At 43.3% G+C, this 22,847-nt stretch overlaps 1 protein-coding gene across 1 annotated transcript in view; it reads right to left on the bottom strand.

The window, feature by feature from the left end:
* The window catches only part of LOC124788002 (prolactin-releasing peptide receptor-like), a 308,967-nt gene that overhangs the window by 235,599 nt on the left and 50,521 nt on the right, over positions 1-22,847 (bottom strand). The window lies entirely within an intron of this gene.

The raw sequence follows: 22,847 nt of genomic DNA, 5'->3' as shown, positions 1-22,847 counted from the left end.
ACAAGAGCCTCAGTTGAGTCACAGCAAATCACTTCTGGGAATGCATGAGAATTCTGTAATGAATAAAAATGCTGTACTCCACGTCCCAGCTTGAGGAGTGGGGAGGATGGAGGAAGCTGTAAACGTCCCCTGCCCTTGCGTGTTTATCGCAAAGAAATTTCAGCTCGATGCTAAAAAAATCACAGACGGCTGAAAATTTGTTTCATAACGTATCTTGGCATGCTGGATTGAGTGGGTAAATACAATTTGCTAAATAAACTTTTTTCATACTTTTGGATTTTTAAGTTTTGAAAAAATATTATTTTTTAAACCTATACGTGGAGTTTTTGGTTATCATCTAACGTATTAACAAAAAAAGTGTGAGCCAAAAGTGTTTAAAATTAATAGAGGATTAGCACTTTTTAAATTGTGGTCATTATGATTTTTTAAAAAGTTAGTTTTCTGTTACAAATTAATTGAAGCATTAATTTTTTATGAATATGTGCATGCATAATCGTGTACGTATATATGCCTAATCTATATGTACATCCGCAATCAACGTAAATAAATAAGTGAAACTACATTTTACTTTTTTTGCAGACATGCGGCTTTACGTTCGCGGTGGACTCAATTGTGAACAGGACAATAAATATTTATAAACGTTTCTGGTCGAGGATGGATGGCAGCAGGGTTCTTAGAGCGAGCTGGTGACCAACCTTTGAACACTGTCCATTTCATTTACATAACTTCATTCATACCGCGATACGTACACACACTCTACCGGGCAACGCCCCTGACGTGATGCGCAAGCCCGGCGATTGATGACAGCACGACGTCTGGCGGCCTTAAAAGACCCACTTTATTCCGCCTGGTCATATGTACCAGAGGACGAAGACCCACCCGTGCGGACGCAGTGGAGACGGGGGTGTACTGTTCACATGAGTGTTCGCATGCACTATTTCATCGCGCTCTTACACATACTACGATGTGATGAAATACCAGTAACTAATAGAATCAACCACGCCCCGACGTAAGACACACTCGTAAAACTGCAGAGACATAGCGAGGAAGAGATGAAAAATGTGAAAAGCAAAGAAAACGAAAGTGTCAGTGACATTAGTAAAAGTGTCAATGAAAATATATCGTATGAGAAAAACATACGTACACAAGTGAGATCTGATAGTATGGCTAGCAACGGCATTGAGAGGTAGGATGTTCAAATAACTTACGGGTTTGCTGCCGGGTGACGTCGTCGAACACCGCCGATATTTCGACAGGAGCACATCCTGCCATTCTCAAGGCACAAATGCAAGGAAGATAAAATGTGCAAGCAAATTTAATACCTCGGTTCACAGAGGAGAAACAAGGAAAACACCACACACAGAACAAGTGTCAACACAACCAAAGATAACCAACATCAGAAATATCGATAGTTACTATTAATCAACAGGTGAGGTAGCACTAATTCCGTCACTCTGTTTTTTGATGAGAGACAGAACCGGATTCCAAGCAGCATTTAAACACAATCCTCCATCTGTGTTAATAAGGTTGCTTGATAGTCTGATTTCAACAGCTTCCTTAATAACACTACACCAGCAGCTTGACGGGCAAGCCGGAATCTCCGTGTTGTTGTATGTCATAGCATGACCGGTCTCAAGGCAATGTTCTGCAATAGCGGATTTGCTCGGCTGTTGCAAGCGTGTGTGACGCTTATGTTCAATACACCGGTCTTCCACAGTCCTGATTGTCTGACCAATATATGACGTGCCACAACTGCAAGGAATACGACAGACCCCAGCCTTACGCAAACCAAGATCATCTTTTACGGACGCCAACAGGGCCTTAATCTTAGAAGGTGCTCGAAAAACGCACTTCACATCACATTTCCGCAAAATACGGCCAATCCTGTTGGAAATGCTTTCTGCGTAAGGCAAAAAGGCCGTAGACTTAGGTGCCACTTCGTTGCTATCGTCACTCACCAGTTGCACAGAAGGCAGATGGCGCAACACACGTTTGATCTGCCTCTCACTATAACCATTCTGACGAAAGGTGACTTCGAGATGTTATAGCTCAGCTGCCAAACTTTCAGGGCCTGAGACAACGTGGACCCTGTGAACCAAGGTGCGAAGTACTCCTTCACGCTGAGCAGGATGGTGACAACTATCAGCTCGCAGATACATGGCAGTGTGGGTGGGCTTACTATAAACCGAATGTCCCAACGTACCACCAGTCTTCCTTTTGACCAACACATCAAGGACGGGAAGGCGTCCATTCTTTTCCACCTCCAAAGTGAACTGTATATTCGGGTGGATTGAATTCAGATATTCCAAAAACCGGTTTAAATTCTCACTACCACGAGGCCAAACCACAAACGTATGGTCCACATATCTGAAAAAACACGCAGGTTTCAAGGTCGCTGACTCTAATGCACGTTCCTCAAAGTCCTCCATAAACAAATTGGCCACAATAGGTGACAACGGGCTTCCCATTGCAACTCCATCGGTCTGTTCGTAGTACTGACCATTGAATAAAAAGTAAGTGGAAGTCAGCACATGTCGAAACAAATTTGTTAACTCGACACCAAACTTAACCTCAATTAGCTGCAACGAATCAGAGAGAGGAACGCGAGTGAAAAGAGAGACCACATCAAAACTGACTAAAATATCAGAGTCATTCAAACGCAATCCCTGCAATCGACGTAAGAAATCTGCAGAGTTCTTAATGTGGTGTTCACACCTACCTACTAGTGGGCTCAACGAACTAGCACGATGTTTAGCTACACGATATGTCGGAGCACCATTATTAGAAACAATAGGCCTCAATGGGAGGCCATATAATCTAGGTGGTACAGCACAGTAAGAATTATGACTCTTGATAGTCTCCTGTGACAAAGCACTTTTCTTCAGGAGTTTATTTGTCTTTCTCTCAACACTCCTAGACTGTACCTTGAATTCTGTGTTAGATCCCACATACTGGGGGTTTTCGCGTAGAATCATCCTAAAATATTATTATTCCGAATTGTGCAGAAATGAATCTTCGAAATCACACATGTATATGTCGAGATGGAACACTAAACAAAATACAAGCAGAGCTCCTTTTAATGTAAATATACGCTCTGTGTTTGGCATAAATATATGCAGGAAGAGGATATTCGAGTGTTCAGCATTTCGCGATTATTGTGAACATCTTTCTATTGTGATACATTTCAGGAACATGGGTGACGTACAGAAACTGCTGTTGATGAATCTGCGAAAGTAATTTTTGATGAATGTCAGGGAATAGTAAAAGATACATATAAAAGGTCAGAACTGGATTCCGAACTTACTGAAAGTCTCTCTGATGAAGATCCAAACTTAGGTTTTGAGAATGAGCTTATTAATAGTGAGTTGTATTTCGATAATAAGCTTATTGATAATGGCTGTGAGGACAGTTCGCACCTAGATTTTGACTGTGAGCTTAATGATGATAATATCGCCAACACTTATAAAATGCGGCAAAGTTGAAATTATTAAGAAATTGTGATTTAGGCGTGAGTTACGATGGTTCATAGCCAACGAGAGGTTTCCGATCAAACGTTGGTGCTGACAACAGCGTTAAAGATCACAGGATACATAATCGTTTTTGATATCATAACGAAGTTGGGAATTAAGGTGGGAATTTAAGGAGATGGGACCTGGATAAACTGAAAGAACCAGAGGTTGTACAGAGATTCAGGGAGAGCATAAGGGAACAATTGACAGGAATGGGGAAAAGATATACAGTTGAAAAAGAATGGGTAGCTTTGATGAATGAAATAGTGAAGGTAGCAGAGGATCAAATAGGTAAAAAGACGAGGGCTAGTAGAAATCCTTGGGTAACAGAAGAGATACTGAATTTAATTGAAGAAAGGAGAAATACAAAAATGCAGGAAGTGAAGCAGGCAAAAAGGAATACAAACGTCTCAAAAATGAGATCAATAGGAAGTGCAAAATGGCTAAGCAGGGATGGCTAGAGGACAAATGTAAGGATGTAGAGGCTTATCTGACGAGGGGTAAGATAGATACTGCCTACAGGAAAATTAAAGAGAACTTTGCAGAAAAGAGAACAACTTGTATGAATATCAAGAGCTCAGATGGAAATCCAGTTCTAAGCTAAGAAGGGAAAGCAGAAAGGTGGAAGGTGTATATAGAGGGTCTATACAGGGGCGATGTTCTTGAGGACAATATCATGGAAATGGAAGAGGATGTAGATGAAGATGAAATGGAGATATGATATTACGTGAAGAGTTTGACAAAGCACTGAAAGAAACAAGTCGAAACAAGGCCCCGGGAGTAGACAACATTCCATTAGAGCTACTGACGGCCATGGGAGAACCAGTCCTGACAAAACTCTACCATCTGGTGAGCAAGATGTATGAGACAGGCGAAATTCCCTCAGACTTCAAGAAGAATATAATAATTCGAATCCCAAAGAAAGTTGGTGTTGACAGATGTGAAAATTACCGAACTATCAGTTTAATAAGTCACAGCTGCAAAATACTAACGCGAATTCTTTACAGACGAATGAAAAAACTGGTAGAAGCCGACCTCGGGGAAGATCAGTTTGGATTGCGTAGAAATGCTGGAACACGTGAGGCAATACTGACCCTACGACTTATCTTAGAAGAAAGATTAAGGAAAGGCAAGCCTACGTTTCTAGCATTTCTAGACTTAGAGAAAGCCTTTGACAATGTTGACTGGAATACTCTCTTTCAAATTCTGAAGGTGGCAGGGGTAAAACACAGGGAGCGAAAGGCTATTTACAGTTTGTACAGAAACCAGATGGCAGTTATAAGAGTCGAGGGACATGAAAGGGAAGCAGTGGTAGGGAAGGGAGTGAGACAGGGTTGTAGCATCTCCCCGATGCTATTCAATCTGTATATTGAGCAAGCGGTAAAGGAAACAAAGGAAAAGTTTGGAGTAGGTATTAAAACCCATGGAGAAGAAGTAAAACTTTGAGGTTCGCCGATGACATTGTAATTCTGTCAGAAACAGCAAATTACTTGGAAAATCAAATGAATGGAATGGACAGTGTCTTGAAAGGAGGATATAAGATGAACACCGACAAAAGCAAAACAAGGATAATGGAATGTAGTCGAATTAAGTCGGGTGATGCTGAAGGAATTAGATTAGGAAATTAGACAATTAAAGTAGTAAAGGAGTTTTGCTATTTGGGGAGCAAAATAACTGATGATGGTCGAAGTAGAGAGGATATAAAATGTAGACGGGCAATGGCAAGGAAAACGTTTCTTAAGGAGACAAATCTGTTAACATCGAGTATTGATTTAAGTGTTAGGAAGTCGTTTCTGAAAGTATTAGGATGGAGTGTTGCCATGTATGGAAGTTAACGTCGACGATAAATAATTTAGACAAGATGAGAGTAGATGCTTTCGAAATGTGTTGCTACAGACGAATGCTGAAGATTAGATGGGTAGATCACATAGCTAATGAGGAGGTATAGAATAGAATTGTGGAGAAGAGGAGTTTGTGGCACAACTTGACTAGAAGACGGGATCGGTTGGTAGGACATGTTCTGAGGTATCAAGGGATCACCAATTTAGTACTGGAGGGCAGTATGGAGGGTATAAATCGTAGAAGGAGACCAAGAAATGAGTACGCTAAGCAGATTCAGAAGGATGTAGGCTGCAGTAAGTATTGGGAGATGAAGAAGCTTACACAGGATAGAGTAGCATGGAGAGCTGCATCAAACCAGTCTCAGGACTTAAAACCACAACAACAACAACAACAACAACATCAGCAACTAAGTTTTGTCAGTCCTGCGTGATTACAGCTTCTCAATTAGGTGAAGATTCAGCAGAAGTACATTTTCGGTTCGAAGGGCACGCCAATCAATGTTTCATGAATCATTCGGGATTCTCTGGTGCGACAGAACCTATGATTGCTGAAAATATATGGAAACGATGCGAAAGCTATGTATTTCCATACACCGAAATGCTTTCAGATGATGACTGAAAGGTTTTTCAATCACGTCGCCTCACTGGATATTTATGGAGTTAATCACGAAATACAAAAGGAAGAATGTGTGAACCATGTTGCAAGAAGGTATTGTATGCCAGTATGTCTACACAAAATCTATTGTATATACATATATGCGTACTCATATCTGTTTCACAACCATTTTGTTTTCAATATTTATATCCCAGAGTTCCTGTACGTTGCATTTGCAACCCATATTTGTGTTGCAGGGTCTGTGCCAATATAACACAAATAGTGAAAGAAGCAGAAAAGTTATGGTGAGTGGTAAGTGTAATGGGCAACAGAACAATACTACGATAGAAAACTTACAGAATACTACGAAAAAGCAATATACAGAAGCAAACGTGATGTGAAGGTACATATAAATAGACTTTTTGATATGACTGACATTTTACAGCTACAATAGTGTCAACTAGTTTATTATGAACAGAATATGAAAGATGCCACACAGGTGTCAATATATCATTGCGCTTCTACTGACAAAAATGCTCAACATTCTCGCTTCCCGGAAGGAGAGTCATCGTAGAGTTTTTATCAGTCAGCATTCGCAAAAGTAACTGAGCCTGGATCTCATGCTTTCAATACAAAGTATAAAAACAGCAATAAATCAACTTTGTTTTGATGAAATACTGTCTCTTTGCACTCGCTCGACTGATGAACCACTACTAACAGGGTGTTCAAATGGTTCAAATGGCTCTGAGCACTATGGGACTCAACTGCTGAGGTCATTAGTCCCCTAGAACTTAGAACTAGTTAAACCTAACTAACCTAAGGACATCACACACATCCATGCCCGAGGCAGGATTCGAACCTGCGACCGTAGCGGTCTTGCGGTTCCAGAGTGCAGCGCCTTTAACCGCACGGCCACTTCGGCCGGCCTAACAGGGTGTGCTCTCATATCTAACACAAAATACTAATGACGGCTTACACAGCATTATATGGAATAGCTGTCCCAAAGAGACGTATGTTTCTCCAATGAGAGTAAAAGTTGCGGCTTCTATCAGTATTTGTTAATATAATGCTGGCTGGTCTCATAGAGGTTTTTCAGAAATAATGACAAAAAATGGTTCAAATGGCTCTGAGAACTGTGGGACTTAACATCTGAGGTCACCAGTCTCCTAGAACTTAGAACTACTTAAATCTAACTAACCTAAGGACATCACACACATCCATGCAGGATTCGAACCTGTGACCGTAGCGGTCGCGCGGTTCCAGACTTAAGCACTTAGAACCGCTCGGCCACAGCGGTCGGCAATAATGACAAAATTAGGACTCAAATATGCTGACCGAACAGCACAAGCATCAGCAAAAAAGGCCAAAGTACTACTGCAGCAAGCTGAAATATATAATTCGTCGAAAAATTTGTTTTTCCGAACATCGAAGAGAAGAAACTATATTCGAACGTGATGGCGTAACATATTGTGCCGGTTGTTTTGACGCAAATGGCTTTTATTCACACATATACGGGGCGCATGTGATGTAATGTGTAAATTGAAAATAAAGAATACAATTTTCATACGTCTCAAGTCTCTTTTATTAATTTTTCCTTCATACTGTGTGATCGTTGTATAATGTCGTAGTAATTCTGTTTTTGGCTAAATTCTTGCCACATATTATAAAAACAGAATTTTTCTAATTTATCTGTACCTTTCGCATTTATATAGTGTTACAAAGGTCACAATACTTTAATTTCTTTGAAAAAATCGAAACGGCCGAAACGAGAAAAAGGTTACTCCTCCATAAATTTTCAACATTTTTGGCTCAAACCTTTGTGAATACATTCCGTGATCACCAACAACTTCACGTATGGGTTTGAAAAATAATTATTTTTTCAAAACTTAGAAATTCAGATACATGGATAAATTTTTGTTTAGCAAATTGGATTTTCCCACTTAATTCAGTATGGTAAGATAGGCTATGAAACAAATTTCCAGTCCCCCGCCCTTTTTTAAAGATCGGGTTGAAATTTTGTCGGTACCTCCCCTTAAATACACGAAAGAGAGCTATTATTTATTTATTAATCCTTCACTTGTGCATAGCAGTGTTTCAAATAACAACTGAAGATAGGTAAACTCCAAAGTTTCCCCGTTATTGTAGGATCCACTGGTACAGTAACATATTACTGAGAGAGCTACAGGTCCTTTGTTGCACAAAGTTATGGCAGTAGAGGGCCGAAATGCTGTGTAGCTAGAGGCAAAAGTTTGTTCGGATCTCTGCGGTCCACAAAGCCCCATCTCACTGCAGTGGTGTGGATTCAAACAGAGCATGCCATGACCTCTCTGCCCTTGGAATATACACAGAAATGAGTTGCATCAGAAAAATCGAGTAGCATACTCAGATTTTCACTAATGATGCTGTTGTGTCGACGAAGTATCATTGCAGACAACATTAAGAAAATGTGGATCGAAATAAACAGAATTCAATCTTGAAGTAGAACTTCAATTTCATGTGCTCCGATGCGGTTCTGAATGTAACCTTGTTTCACAGCAACATTAATTATAATGCTTTGGTCGCCTGTATCTGTGACTATACGGTTTGCAGTGTGTTTCAGATCTACACATTGGTACGTATTATCTTCTGAGGTTGGTGAAAAAATATCTATAAATCAGACTTTACGACAGGAGCTGCCATTCTGGGTTATGTGGAACCATGGTTAGATATAACTCAATGTGGGTATGTAGTATTGCGCCTCTGAATGATTCCATACCTATTCTGGCAGAGAATTAGAGCGTAAACATGAAAATAAAGTAGATCGCTCCTAATCTGAAACGCCGAAGCGATTATAAAGAAAGCCACAAAAACTTACCGGCAAGAAACACAGAACACTCTAGCCAAATGGCTCTGAGCACTATGGGACTTAACTGCTGAGGTCAGCAGTCCCCTAGAACTACTTAAACCTTGCAAATCTAAGAACATCACACACATCCATGCCCGAGGCAGAATTCGAAACTGTGACCGTAGCGGTCGCGCCGTTCCAGACTGTAGCGCCTAGAAACGCTCGGTCACTCCGGCCGGCCAACACTCTAGCAAAAACAAGTTAGCTTCAGCTCCGTTAATCGCCGCTCTTCGAGGTTAAAGAGGTGAAAATTCGTTTTACTGGCAGACTTTTTTTTTGCACGCGTTGAGGAAATCGATACACGTATAAAAATTAAAGCACTATGAAATACCATCAATCAAAGAAGCAAATCTTTGTGTCTAAAAATTTCATTGACACTCAAACATCTTGGCACATAAAAAATTTATTAAAATTAACCAACAAAACTTAAGCAGTTGTCGAAGTCCTCGAAACGTTTCTGAAACTTCAGATGTAGCCATGTTATATGGAACGCATTTTACATTACGACGATCAGACTTCGAAATTGCCCTCCTCTCTTTCTAATTTCATTCTTCCACATCTGCTACGTTCACAGCCCTTGATATTCTGCTGCACGAATGCCGCTCGTTATCTTTTTCAATAATTTCATCTGACTATTGTTCACTCCAGTAGCACTTTATCCAAAGCTGCATGAGCCTTCTGAGTATGGCATACCTTTTCCTTATGGTGTATTACAACTCCCTTGAAATTTAGCATTGTAATGTATATTTCAAATTGTGGAGGTTCTTTCCCGGTTCTCAGAGTTTCAGTTTCATTCAGTGCTCTGTTTTCCCCTGCTCCTTAGATACACCTGTCTTTTCCATTGAACTGTTTCCTAGATAATACACTCCTGGAAATGGAAAAAAGAACACACTGACACCGGTGTGTCAGACCCACCATACTTGCTCCGGACACTGCTAGAGGGCTGTACAAGCATTGATCACACGCACGGCACAGCGGACACACCAGGAACGGCGGTGTTGGCCGTCGAATGGCGCTAGCTGCGCAGCATTTGTGCACCGCCGCCGTCAGTGTCAGCCAGTTTGCCGTGGCATACGGAGCTCCATCGCAGTCTTTAACACTGGTAGCATGCCGCGACAGCGTGGACGTGAACCGTATGTGCAGTTGACGGACTTTGAGCGAGGGCGTATAGTGGGCATGCGGGAGGCCGGGTGGACGTACCGCCGAATTGCTCAACACGTGGGGCGTGAGGTCTCCACAGTACATCGATGTTGTCGCCAGTGGTCGGCGGAAGGTGCACGTGCCCGTCGACCTGGGACCGGACCGCAGCGACGCACGGATGCACGCCAAGACCGTAGGATCCTACGCAGTGCCGTAGGGGACCGCACCGCCACTTCCCAGCAAATTAGGGACACTGTTGCTCCTGGGGTATCGGCGTGGACCATTCGCAACCGTCTCCATGATGCTGGGCTACGGTCCCGCACACCGTTAGGCCGTCTTCCGCTCACGCCCCAACATCGTGCAGCCCGCATCCAGTGGTGTCGCGACAGGCGTGAATGGAGGGACGAATGGAGACGTGTCGTCTTCAGCCCAACGTGCTCTAGAAGGTGTAAGTCAACTACCCTGGCCAGCAAGATCTCCGGATCTGTCCCCCATTGAGCATGTTTGGGACTGGATGAAGCGTCGTCTCACACGGTCTGCACGTCCAGCACGAACGCTGGTCCAACTGAGGCGCCAGGTGGAAATGGCATGGCAAGCCGTTCCACAGGACTACATCCAGCATCTCTACGATCGTCTCCATGGGAGAATAGCAGCCTGCATTGCTGCGAAAGGTGGATATACACTGTACTAGTGCCGACATTGTGCATGCTCTGTTGCCTGTGTCTATGTGCCTGTGGTTCTGTCAGTGTGATCATGTGATGTATCTGACCCCAGGAATGTGTCAATAAAGTTTCCCTTCCTGGGACAATGAATTCACGGTGTTCTTATTTCAATTTCCAGGAGTGTATAATTGATTGAATTTATCTACTATCTGCATCCGCAGTGTCGACTGTTTTTTGATCTCTAAAATTCAGTAGGGTAATACGGAACGCCGTGCTGGATCCCAAAGGCCTCGTGTCACTCTCAGTCGAGACGACAGGCATCTTATCCGCATGGCTGTAACGGATCTGCAGCCACGTCTCGATCCCTGAGTCAACAAATGGGGACGTTTGCAAGACTACAACCATCTGCACGAACAGTTCGACGACGTTTGCAGCAGCATGGAATATCAGCTCGGAGACCATGGCTGCGGTTACCCTTGACACTGCATCACAGACAGGAGCGCCTGCGATGGTGTACTCAACGACGAACCTGAGTGCACGAATGGCAAACCGTCATTTTCTCGGATGAATCCAGATTCTGTTTACAGCATCATGATGGTCGCATCCGTGTTTGGCGGCATCGCGGTGAACGCACATTGGAAGCGTGTATTCGTCATCGCCATACTGACGTATCACCCGGCGTGATGGTATGGGGCCCGGGTTCGCGGGTTCGATTCCCGGCGGGGTGAGGGATTTTTTCTGTCTCGTGATGACTGAGTGTTGTATGATGTCCTTAGGTTAGTTAGGTTTAAGTAGTTCTAAATTCTAGGGGACTGATGACCATAGATGTTAAGTCCCATACTGCTCAGAGCCATTTGAACCATTTGACGGTATGGGGTGCCACTGGTTACACGTCTCGGTCACCTTTTGTTCGCATTGACGGCAATTTGAACAGTGGACGTTAGATTTCAGATGTGTTACGACCCGTGGCTCTACCCGTCATTCGATCCCTGAGAAACCCTACATTTCAGCAGGATAATGCACGACCGCATGTTGCAGGTCCTGTACAGGCCTTTCTGGATACAGAAAATGTTCGACTGCTACTCCGGCCAGCACATTCTACATATCTCTCACCAACTGAAAGCGTCTGGTCAATGGTGGCGGAGTAACTGGCTCGTCACAATACGCCAGTCAGTACTCTTGATGAACTGTGGTATCGTGTTGAAGCTGCACCCAAATAGCGCGAAAATGTAATCACATATCAGTTCTAGTATAATATATTTGTCCAGTGAATACCCGTTTATCATCTGGATTTCTTCTTGGGGTAGCAATTTTAATGGCCAGAAGTGTATCTTTCCTTTCGTTTGTCAGAAGGACGACATCTGCCATTTATTATGCTCTGAAGTTAACGTTCCTCAGCACCTTCCTTCTTTTGACGCAAAAATTAAACACAGGGGGGCCACAAATTGTAAATTTTGCCTTACCTCTTTTAACGTTGGCTATTAGTTGATTTTCCACTTTTATGGTTGCGATTTGGCTCGTGTATATAATTTAAATTACTGTCTCGTCAGGAAATCGTCTCTGTACTTTTATGAATGCGAACATTTTTGATTAGCAGCTGTGGAAAATGCTCTATTGTTCTGCTCACTGAATGAAGATATGTCAATTTTCTTTAATTATTTCGTGGAGCACTAAGCGTAGCTCAGTATTTTACCCAATGTAACCTATTCGTTACCGAAAGGATCTTTTTTCCTTTGTATACTTCCAGTTAGACTGGATGCTGTGATATTCCCGTTACAAACTTCCATGACTTGTAGATAGGACTGAACAGATAACGGTTTTGCTAGGTAGGTGTACAACAAGGTAGTCATCGGCAGGGGGAGCGGTGCTCACGTTGGATCGGTTGATGTCATTAAACGCCTACGCTACCTCTCTGACCCCTAGTTCGAGCCTCTTTCAAGAGTCTATGAATGTTAGAGGAATATGGTTAAGTATATGTTTGCAGAAAACACCGATATGCTCCTTCTGTATGACGAAGCACACGACAATGGAAGAGCTACTCGTCGCCTTTATCACGATTGTTCCCGACAACGTCCGACTCCATCGCCACCCTTTCCCACAGTTACGCAACGGCTTCGAGAAGTGGTATCTACACCGTCAGCAAGCGTGACCGTGGTGCTCAAAGGAGAGCCCGGATACCAAAATTCGAAGAGTGTTCGTGAAAACTGATTAAGTTTCATTTCAGTTTCTTTGATTATTAACGAGTGGAGCTGTAAAACAAGTAAAACGATCTATGTACTGGGTCGCGCCTAATAAATTACTTGCAAAAGCGGTCGCGTAAACAACATATGTTTAAATGTATGTGTCAGGTTGGCATATCATTTTGTTTTTTGAAAGTTATTTATGTGCATGTCTGAGAGAGAGAGAGAGAGAGAGAGAGAGAGAGAGAGAGAGAGAGAGAGAGCTAGTTACGATACTGTTAAGCAATCTTTGGTCTTGGTGTGGCACAGTCTTTGCCTCTGCACTGTCTAATACATTCTTAGTGTAAGTGTGGTAGGTGATGGATGTATTCAGTAGAACTGTGTTGACTTGTAATTGTATCTCTTGGATGAAGAAAGGTTTACTGTAAAGGGCAGCAAGGATGAATATGATGTATACATTGGAAGGCGAAAAGAAAATTTTGAATAATGTTATTGTTCTTGAAGAGGAGAAGTTTGAGGTAAGATTGCAGCATTGCGCAGCTAATTTGTCGCAATGATTATTGGCAGCTAGTTAGCTTGCTCAGAGATGAGAGAGAGACCACCCCACTTCCCTGAGTCAACCCCCGCCAGCCAGCCCTCACTCTAACTTGGTCAAAGATTAGCATATGAGTTTAAGATAGATGACAGTTTGTGGGCACATAGTCTTGTTAATACTTAGACGTTTTATAGAATGGGAGGTAAATATGGGATAAATCTCATAGAGAAACATATAGCGGGGAGCTTGTAGCATGGAAACGGTAAGTAGTCAGTCCCCTCTACAACACCTAGAAGTCTGTAAGGCGAATTTTAGAGCGCCCTGTATCAGTACAAAAGTTAGACTGACTGTGCACGAGTGTTCATATGTTCATCGTTATTCCTTCTTGACGGTGCACGTAGTCCTCCTCCATTGTTACACTATCGTCAGCATAGAGGGTATCGCATGTTTCGGAGCGCTGTTCGAGCAGCGCTCTCCAAGCAGTCGTTTAGTACACTCCTCTTCTAACGTACGTGTTCGGTATGAAGCTTAACTGCTCCTCTGCTTACCACGAAATGAAGCAGTGGTCTAAAGGGTTGGACTCGCATTCTGAATAAGTGAGTTTGAAATCCTCTTTGTCAGAATTAGAGTAATTAAGTTCACGGGTATATCCCTAAACTGCTTAAAGCTGAGTCCATGACGGGTCATTTCGAAAATGCACGCAGCCTATTTCGTTGCGCATCCGTGCGGACTCCGAGGTTGAACTCACTTCGCGGGCGACACGGATACTAAATCATAACTTCCTCAAGTCCTTCTCCTGACCCAGTGTTATGCACTGGTCTGTTTTCACACGTCCGTAATAATGGATGTGCACCCGCAATAAAGTATACTGAGAGTCGTTACTTCGCGGTTTTCTCGTTATCGTCGAGAGCTGTGAAACGTTTACGGTCACTGCGAATAGAATATAACGATAACTCGCTGTGTTTGGGTTGGGGGGGGGGGGGGAAGGTGTAGGAGTGGGTGAGGGGGCGGGGGGGGGGGGGACCTGTTCTGCCAGTGACAGCAGCGAGTGGTAACAGTGTGGAGAGCCTGCGGCACACGGCATGCGAATGGCATTGATCTCGTGGCGGATAATGCACTTCGAGGGCCACGCAGGGTCTGTCAGAAAACTCCACTGTATATGTGCGGACTGAAAATCGAAGCTTTTGGCGCTTCCATCGCAGGTGGCCATTCCATCGCAGGTGGCCACTGCAAACTGAACATTTATACTCTGAACCTCCAGAGATCCTCAACAGTACGATTTCATTATTGGTGACTAATCACTGGAAACAATAACTGCTGTAAAATAACTGGGCGTAACCATCCGGATCGACCTAAATTGGAGTGGCCCTGTAAGAAATAAAGGAAATGTTGGAACAGCAGACGCCAGATTGAGATTCATAGTAAGTGATACGTGGTACTCACTGGAATCAAGGAAAACGTGGAAGGGAGGACCCACCAATATAACTTTCTTTTCACACAACCTGTTTATTTAACAGTATATAAACTGTTATTTACTGATGATCGAAGCATTTAACCATAAAATTTTATTTAACAAAATGAACAAATTTGCAAAATCCTTTTGACCTTAAACATTAGGTTGAATAAGCTTTTAACCTTTGCAAAAGAAAGCTAAAGTGCTGTGTTGCAAAATCGCAAACAAGATGACAATGATTACAAGACGGCCGAACCTACATCCCACCCGTTATCGGTGTTTACTACCGCGCTGGAGACAGCCTGTCTTACTAACTGCCCTTCTGCAACACATGAAAACTATATAAGCAACACTGATGACAAGAGTGATTCAGTTACTCAAAACAAATGAGTCAACTTTTAATTTGAAAGCTGTATGTCGAAAGGTTCGGGGTTAAGACGCGGACTTGTGCTTAAAGGTTAAAATGGCTCTATGCACTATGGGACTTAACATCTGAGGTCATCAGTCCTCTAGACTTAGAACTACTTAAATCTAACTAACCTAAGGACACCACACGCATCCATGCCCGAGGCAGGATTCGAACCTGCCACCGTAGCAGCAGAGCGGTTCCGAACTGACGCGCCTAGAACCGCTCGGCCACAGCGGCCGGCGCTTAAAGGTTAAACAGCTTAGCTAACAATATGACAATGAGAAGGCTTATTTCAAAGCAACCAACCTCTTAATTTGAATCGGCAACCAAGGTGCGGCTCGATCCCAACCCGTCCCTTCCGACAATTTTATTTTGGCTAAGGCCCTGGTGACAGTTGGCTGTTAATATTTTCAAAGTTAAACTGATTATCAGGTATTTAGACCGCCCTGAAGGAACGTTTTGAAACGTTACTTGTCAACACTTACTACAAAAGAACTCACTCGGCGGAACCACAAGATCCAGCTAAAATACACATGTAATGACCCTATCTTTCAAACACAGCAATGGGCGGCTTAGCACAACAGATTGTTCAAATTACGACTAATGACTTGTAAATGTAATTACAATCAAAGAACTGAACCGGTTAGCAGCTAAATCTAACCACAAAGTCCCTCTTTTGTTTAACGGCAACTGTGGCTTAGTACAATTGCTGCGGCTGTATTTACGACCAAGAGCTGATTAATTACAACATTAATGATCGGATACAAACCAGACAGGAAAGGCAATATAAAAGCGGGACAAATTTTCAAACGACAACTAGTGTCTTGGTACAATACTACTGCCTATATTTACGACCAAAGAGCCGACCGTGTGAAACTCTGAGGGTCGGGTACAAACCAGAAAATAATGAGGGCAGGTAGACAAAGAAGCAAACCACCACGAGGGTTACAGACTGTTACTCCGCTTTATCAGCAAGCAGTTCCATGGATCCACGGTGCGTCCCAGCGGATACTGAGTGATGCCGATGAAAGCCAGTTAGAAGAGGGCAGCCAGGCCAAGAGCAGTCGTCCGACACGAATGTTGCCAACCAACCAACGGGATGTAGGCCTGCTGCTTGTAGTCGACGCTGACCCCGATGAAGTACTCCGGTACCTTCGCTATGCGCAGGCCCTCCTTGCGCAGCTCGTGGCTTCGGCCGCTCGGACCTCGTGACCACCTCTTGTCGCGACGCTTCCGTCAATCCACTAACTTCATGGCCGCTCTCGGGCCAGGAAACCCCGTATATATATCGGCAAGCAAAGACCTTCTAAGGACACAACCCACAGATACCAACAGCTCCTCACAGATGTTGGATATTGTGCCAGGCAAATGGATGGTCGGGGGAGTAAGGGAGTACTCAGATGGATTACTAGATATAAGGAAAGGCCAAGACGAAGGTACGTAGACGACATTCGAAAATTGTTGCAGGAGGAAGATGCGTTCAGCTGAAAGCCATAATGCCCGCAGAGTTCTGGATCAGGCCTTCAACCAATAGTCAATGTCAAAGGGCAGTTGACGGTGGTGACTGCATTTACTGTACCAATTGCTTTTGCGGTCCTGTCTTCCCCTCTCTTCGCTCCCCATAACGAGCGAGATGGCAAAGTATTTTAAAAGTAGACATATATGGGAGGAGTATGGCTGAACTCATAGTAAGATCATCGCGATGAAAATATGTATAACATATTTTCCATATTTGCAAGCTGCAGAGCACAACATTCACAACACAATACAGAAGAAGGTTTCCATGATGTGTATAAATCGAGTCTATCGGCTCCCAGAGAATGATCATTCAGTTCCAAATTTCATCCATGTCCACTGGTGAGTCACCTACCTTACCAGTCAGTGATCTTTGATTCGAAGGTGCTATAAGATCTGACCAAGGCATAGCCCCACTTGTAACACTTTCACACTGTTGACTAATACGCCTTTCTTTAAATTGTAGCAGTTCTAAATTTCTGCAAAACTGTGCCGTGCGATACCGACAGCAATCTCTCCTAATTGATTTACACGAAGACTTAAATTCGTTTTACCCTTTTCTTCTTCTTGTAGTCAGTTCTTCATTCATGTTATTGGTCTCTCTACAACTTTATAACAGAGATGGTTATGACAGGGGCATAATAAAAATCGGTAACATATCGTACGTGCTGTTCTTGAATGTAAACAACCGAGTAAATGAAACAATAAATATTTTGCTACAGAATTATAAGCCGCTTTGTTCTATAAGCAAAGAAGATAATTAAGTTTCCGAATATTTGAAGGAGTCAAACAAACGTCATTCACTTCAATACATCATAATTAAAATCGAAATCTGACATTAAAAAAAAGAATGACTCAAACCTTACCTTAAGAAGAAACAGAATACAGCTTCAGCACATTACATGTCACAATGTACTGTACACTTTTACGTGTTAGGGAAGGTTCCCTGTATCGTCCTCTCATTACGATGCAATACTGCTCACGTGCCGCGAATTTTCTGGAATGCCCCCGGATCATCTAGTAAAAGTAGACAATTCTTTAGAATTTGCTGCTCCAAATCTGCACCCATATCAACGTAAGTGCAGTACGCTTCGTTTCTGAGGTGCTGCCAGGGAGAAAGACCCCGAGGATTAACGACATGTCAGCAGATCTTAGAGGTCAAAGTACACACTCTACACGACCCAATGATCTTCGGCGACATTGAATGTTAGATGTTTTACGTCAGCAGCAAAATATGCCGTGTGAAACTGGAACCCAATTACATGAGAATTTAATAGAAAAGATTTCGGTTTGGAATGCGTTTCTATTAATTTCGTATTGAAATCGGTGTAGTCTCGTAACCGTACAATAGAAATTATCTCGCAAACTGCTAGTTTGCGGGCCAATGTTTAGGGAAATGGTTCTTTCTTCAATTAACGTCTACTTTCACCCATATCATTTTTCCCTATTTAATATGGTGTACTATCTACCTATGTATCTCCCCACCTATCTACCTAATCTATAAACAGGCGTTGGACAAAAAATGAAAACACTGGGATAAAAATATGCTTGAACACCAAAGTAGGCCGTCCGCTGTGGTCGACCGGTTCTAGGCGCTTCAGTGCGGAACCGCGCTGCTGCTACGGTCGCAGGTTCGAATCCTGCCTCGGGCATGGATGTGTGTGATGTCCTTAGGTTAGTTAGGTTTAAGTAGCTCTAGTCTATGGGACTGATGACCTCAGATGTTAAGTCCCATAGTGCTTAGAACCATTTTAACCACAAATGTAGATGCTAGTCATGCGCCCAGGCAGCGCTGTTGTATTCGAACACAAATGACACCTGTACAATGTTCTCAATACCTTGAAAGTGACAGCCATGCTCACAACAGTGATTTGTGTTGTGGTAATTGCATGTCGTCTGTTCTAAGTGAATCAGAACCTGGGCTCATTGTTGTTTCTTGTATGGTGAATAATTCCGTAACCAACGTACCCCAGTTGTTTGGTGTTTCAATAGGTACAGTGCTGAAGATTTCTACTGCGTACAAGGAAAGACGAAAAACATCATCTGCTAAGTCACAACGCGAACGAAACTGTGTGTTGAATAATCGTGACAGATGGTTATTGAAGAGGGTTGTGACGAAATAAGAGAATTACAACTGCCGAAGTCACTGTTGAACTGAAGTTCCACTAGCGAACCTTGCCAGTACCGAAACAACAAAGCCTCAGAAACGGCGAAGTGCAGGGCGAGCTCGAATTCGAAAACCACTCATCGATGATGCAAATTCCCGTAACAGGCAAACTGGTACCGAAGTCACAAAGGTAATGGAGCAATGAGAGAATGTTACTTGGTCGGGTCAGACTTGTTTGACACTGTTTCCAATATCTGGCCGAATTTACGTACCTAGAGTGAAACATTGTGGGGTTGCCGTGACCTTGTTGGTAGCAATATTGTGGTATTCCACGTATCTGCACGGCTAATCTCCAAGGTTCTATTGCTGCCAGGGATCATTTGACCATTCTGGCTGATCAGGTCCAACAGCTGGTAAAATGTTTATTCCCCAACGGTGATCATGTATTACAAGACGACTGGGATTCTGTTCACATAGCTTGCATCGTCTAGGACTAATTTTGTGAGCACGCGGATGAATTGTCGCCCCTACCCAGGGCACAACAGTCACCATATCTCATTGTTATTGGGGCTTTGTTGTCTACTTTGGAAAGAAGGGTGCGTGATCCCCGTCCGTATCCATCACCGTTACCTAAACTAGACACAATTTTGCATCAAGAAAGGGATAAGATTGTCCCGAAAATTATACAGGATGAGTCTTCATCTATTCCGAGACGACTGGAAGTTGTTTTGAATGGTAACAGGTTTCCTACGCAGTATTAGGCATGGTAATGTGTTGTGCTTTTCGTGTGTCCATATTTTTAATCAGCCAATGGGGTGTCTCTCCTTAGAGCCGTCAGGCGCATTTTATTTGTTGTGTATGCATATTTTTTAGTTTCGCTTTCGCAATGTGTAGATGGAGTCAGCCCAAACAAATACTGCTCGTGACATGTTCCATTCGACGACTAGTGTCAACGGAAAGCTTCGGTTTGCTTTCAAATACAAATGAAATGTTTTTAAAGCGAAATTGGATGTGCTCATTAGACAGATCGATCCTAAATTAGTCTGCCGCGATGTCGGCCTAGCGCTGTACATTAACACGAACAGTGTAACAGGAAGAAATAGCAATGCTCAAGCAGCGACTGATTAGCGCTGCTGCATGATGGTAACGCACAACGAGGAGTAGAGCAGCAAACCAGACAGGGTTTGAATCTTCCTGGCGGATAAAATCGTGTGCCGGACCGAGACTCGAACTCGGAACTTTTGACTTTCGCGGGCAAGTGCTCTACCGTCTGAGCTAACCAAGCACGACTCACGACGCGTCCTCACAGCTTTACTTCTGTTAGTATCTCGTCTCCTACATTCCAAACTTATCAGAAGCTCTTCTGCGAACCTTGCAGTCCTGGAAGACAGGATATTGCGGAGGCATCAGCGCACAGTCCACTGCAGAGTGAAAATCTCATTCCGGAAACATCCCTCAGACTGTTTATAAGCTATGTCTCCACAATATCCTTTCTTCCAAGAGTGCTAGTTCTGCAGGGTTCGCAGAAGAGCTTCTGTGAAGTTTGGAAGGTAGGAGACAAAGTACTGGCAGAATTGGAGCTGTGAGGAGGGGTCGTGGCTCGTGCTTGGGTAGCTCAGATGGTAGAGCACCTGCCCGCTAAAGGCAAAGGTCCAGAGTTCGAGTCTCCGTCTGGCACACAGTTTTAATCTGCCAGGAAGTTTCATATCAGCGCACACTCCGCTGCAGAGTGAAAATCTCATTCCAGACAGGGTTTAGTTGCGCAACGAAGACGCGGCGAACAAAGGTTTTATTACGGTTGTAATTACTTACTTACTTCACCTTCCGCGTCTAAAATTCTGCCTCGTCATTGCACAAAAACAGATCTTTCGCTGTGCAGGGAAGCTCCATCCGTGGGCTCATGATAAATTTTCATTCGTTTGTTCTTCCAGATTCACACCGGTTATCTTCAGAGTAGCCTCACTTAAAGATGTCTACTTTTCAATTTGCCACTCCTGTCCCCAATTTATTCAGTGTTCTCCACGTATCATACTGTAGTTGCTGTCCTTGTTAGATTTCCTCTTTGGGGTGCAGGTTTGTATTTTGCAGAGTATCCAACTATACAGATAGGCGGCGGGACTCTGGTCGGCCTTCTAGAGGTACTGCCCACTGGATAGAACTCTTCCTTCGCTTAAGACGAGTTGGGAGTGTTTCATGGTTGTACATGGAGTGTTGTGGGCCAATTTGCTGCTTTGTGTCTGATATTTGCTGGCGCAAGTGGTTCAATTTTTTGTTCAGCTGTAGGCCTCAGGCATTCGGTGATAACCCTTACAGCCTCATCTAAAGTGACGGCTACTTGTTTGGAGTTGCGAGACGGCTCCCGTATTGATGCCGCATATTTTACGGCTGCAGAAAAGAGTCACATTGCTGAAGATCGAAAATTTCAAGTTGCTCCGAGTGTTGAGTATAATATTGTTTCTTGTACGTATTTGTCCTTTTAGATCAGTACAGTGTTATTAAATTACAGTGTTCGGTCTATGGCGACTCCCAAGTAATGTGGTGTGTTACCATGTTGTTGTCTAACTCCTCTCTATTGTAACTCTCTTCAGGCTTGTCTGTTACCCATGTGGACTGCGCATACTTGCGTTTTCTCTGGATTAGGTCGCAGGTGATTTTCTTCTAAGTATTTCCCAAAGGTATGGAAAGCCCCTGTGAGTTTTCTTTCAACGTCTTCAAATGTTCTTCGTTGGTGGTGTCACATGCATGTAAGAATATCTTGATTACCGGCTGGTGTGGCTGGCCTTTTGTGTACAAATTGTACAATATAGGGGAAAAAAACACTCCTTTGTGGTAATCCATTCTTTTGGTTTCTGCATCTGCTTTTCTTCACTCGGAGGGTTCCAGTTAATAGATATCGATAAAACGAATATCACAGTACTCTTCGACACGTAAAATTCTGTTTTAAATGTTATTTTCTTTGTAACGTGAGACAAACTGACTCCATATGTTTACAATGAGTTGCATGAAAGACGCGACGGGCAGTACTGATTGTGGCTGACTGCAGCTCCACACTGTAAGAACGTACATCGAAATATTTGCTGAAGCCTGTATTATGCAATAACCAAAAAGTGCAATACACAACGCAGAACAGTGGAACGGCCCTCGGACGAAACACGTATCCTTTTACCACATTGAGTTCAACTTTTTTTTTTGTTAGTGTACATTACTGCACCGATCCGGTGCAATGATTACGGTAAAATCAACACTGTGACAGTGTACGATCGTGGTATCACGAGAAAACCGAGAAGCCGCCAGCGCCAGCCATCGGGGGCCAAAAATTCGGAAGATAGCTTTAACACAAGCCGAAATCGGCAAGTAAACAACTATTATTGCGATCTCAACTGTTGATTTTTACGTAAAAACCATCATGGCCACTCATGGTTATAGCCACTGTAGACTGAGGGTCCCTCATACCAAAATACTCCATGGTACCCTGAAAAACCTTCGAAAGTCGGTCGGTGGCACTGTATTTCAACTTGTGTATTGTGAGACCCATATGCAGGATTTATTCATGTCTAGGAGAGAATCTGGTAGCAGCGAGGACCCCCGTCTACCTGTATTTATTAACAGTAGTATGCAGTAGGTCGCGGGCTCCAGGGTTCGATTCTCTACATGATCGGAGGTTTCCTTCGCTGGAAGAATGGGTGTCTGTATTGTCCTCATCATTTCACCTCTTCATCGTCGCGGATTTCGCCGAAAAGGCATTCAAATGGTTCAATTCGCTCTGAGCACTATGGGACTCAACTTCTGAGGTCATTAGTCCCCTAGAACTCAGAACTAGTTAAACCTAACTAACCTAAGGACTTCACAAACATCCATGCCCGAGGCAAGATTCGAACCCGCGACCGTAGCGGTCTTGCGGTTCCAGACTGCAGCGCCTTTAACCGCACGGCCACTTCGGCCGGCGAAAAGGCATTAGATGGAAACACTTGCACTACACCATACGATCATTTTCTTTTATTGACAGTAACTTACAGT

Source organism: Schistocerca piceifrons, chromosome 3 (assembly GCF_021461385.2).
Source record: "Schistocerca piceifrons isolate TAMUIC-IGC-003096 chromosome 3, iqSchPice1.1, whole genome shotgun sequence".
Taxonomy (NCBI): Eukaryota; Metazoa; Arthropoda; class Insecta; order Orthoptera; family Acrididae; genus Schistocerca; species Schistocerca piceifrons.
The sequence above is the reverse complement of the archived record's forward strand: the minus strand, read 5'-3'. Positions and strand labels throughout refer to the sequence as shown.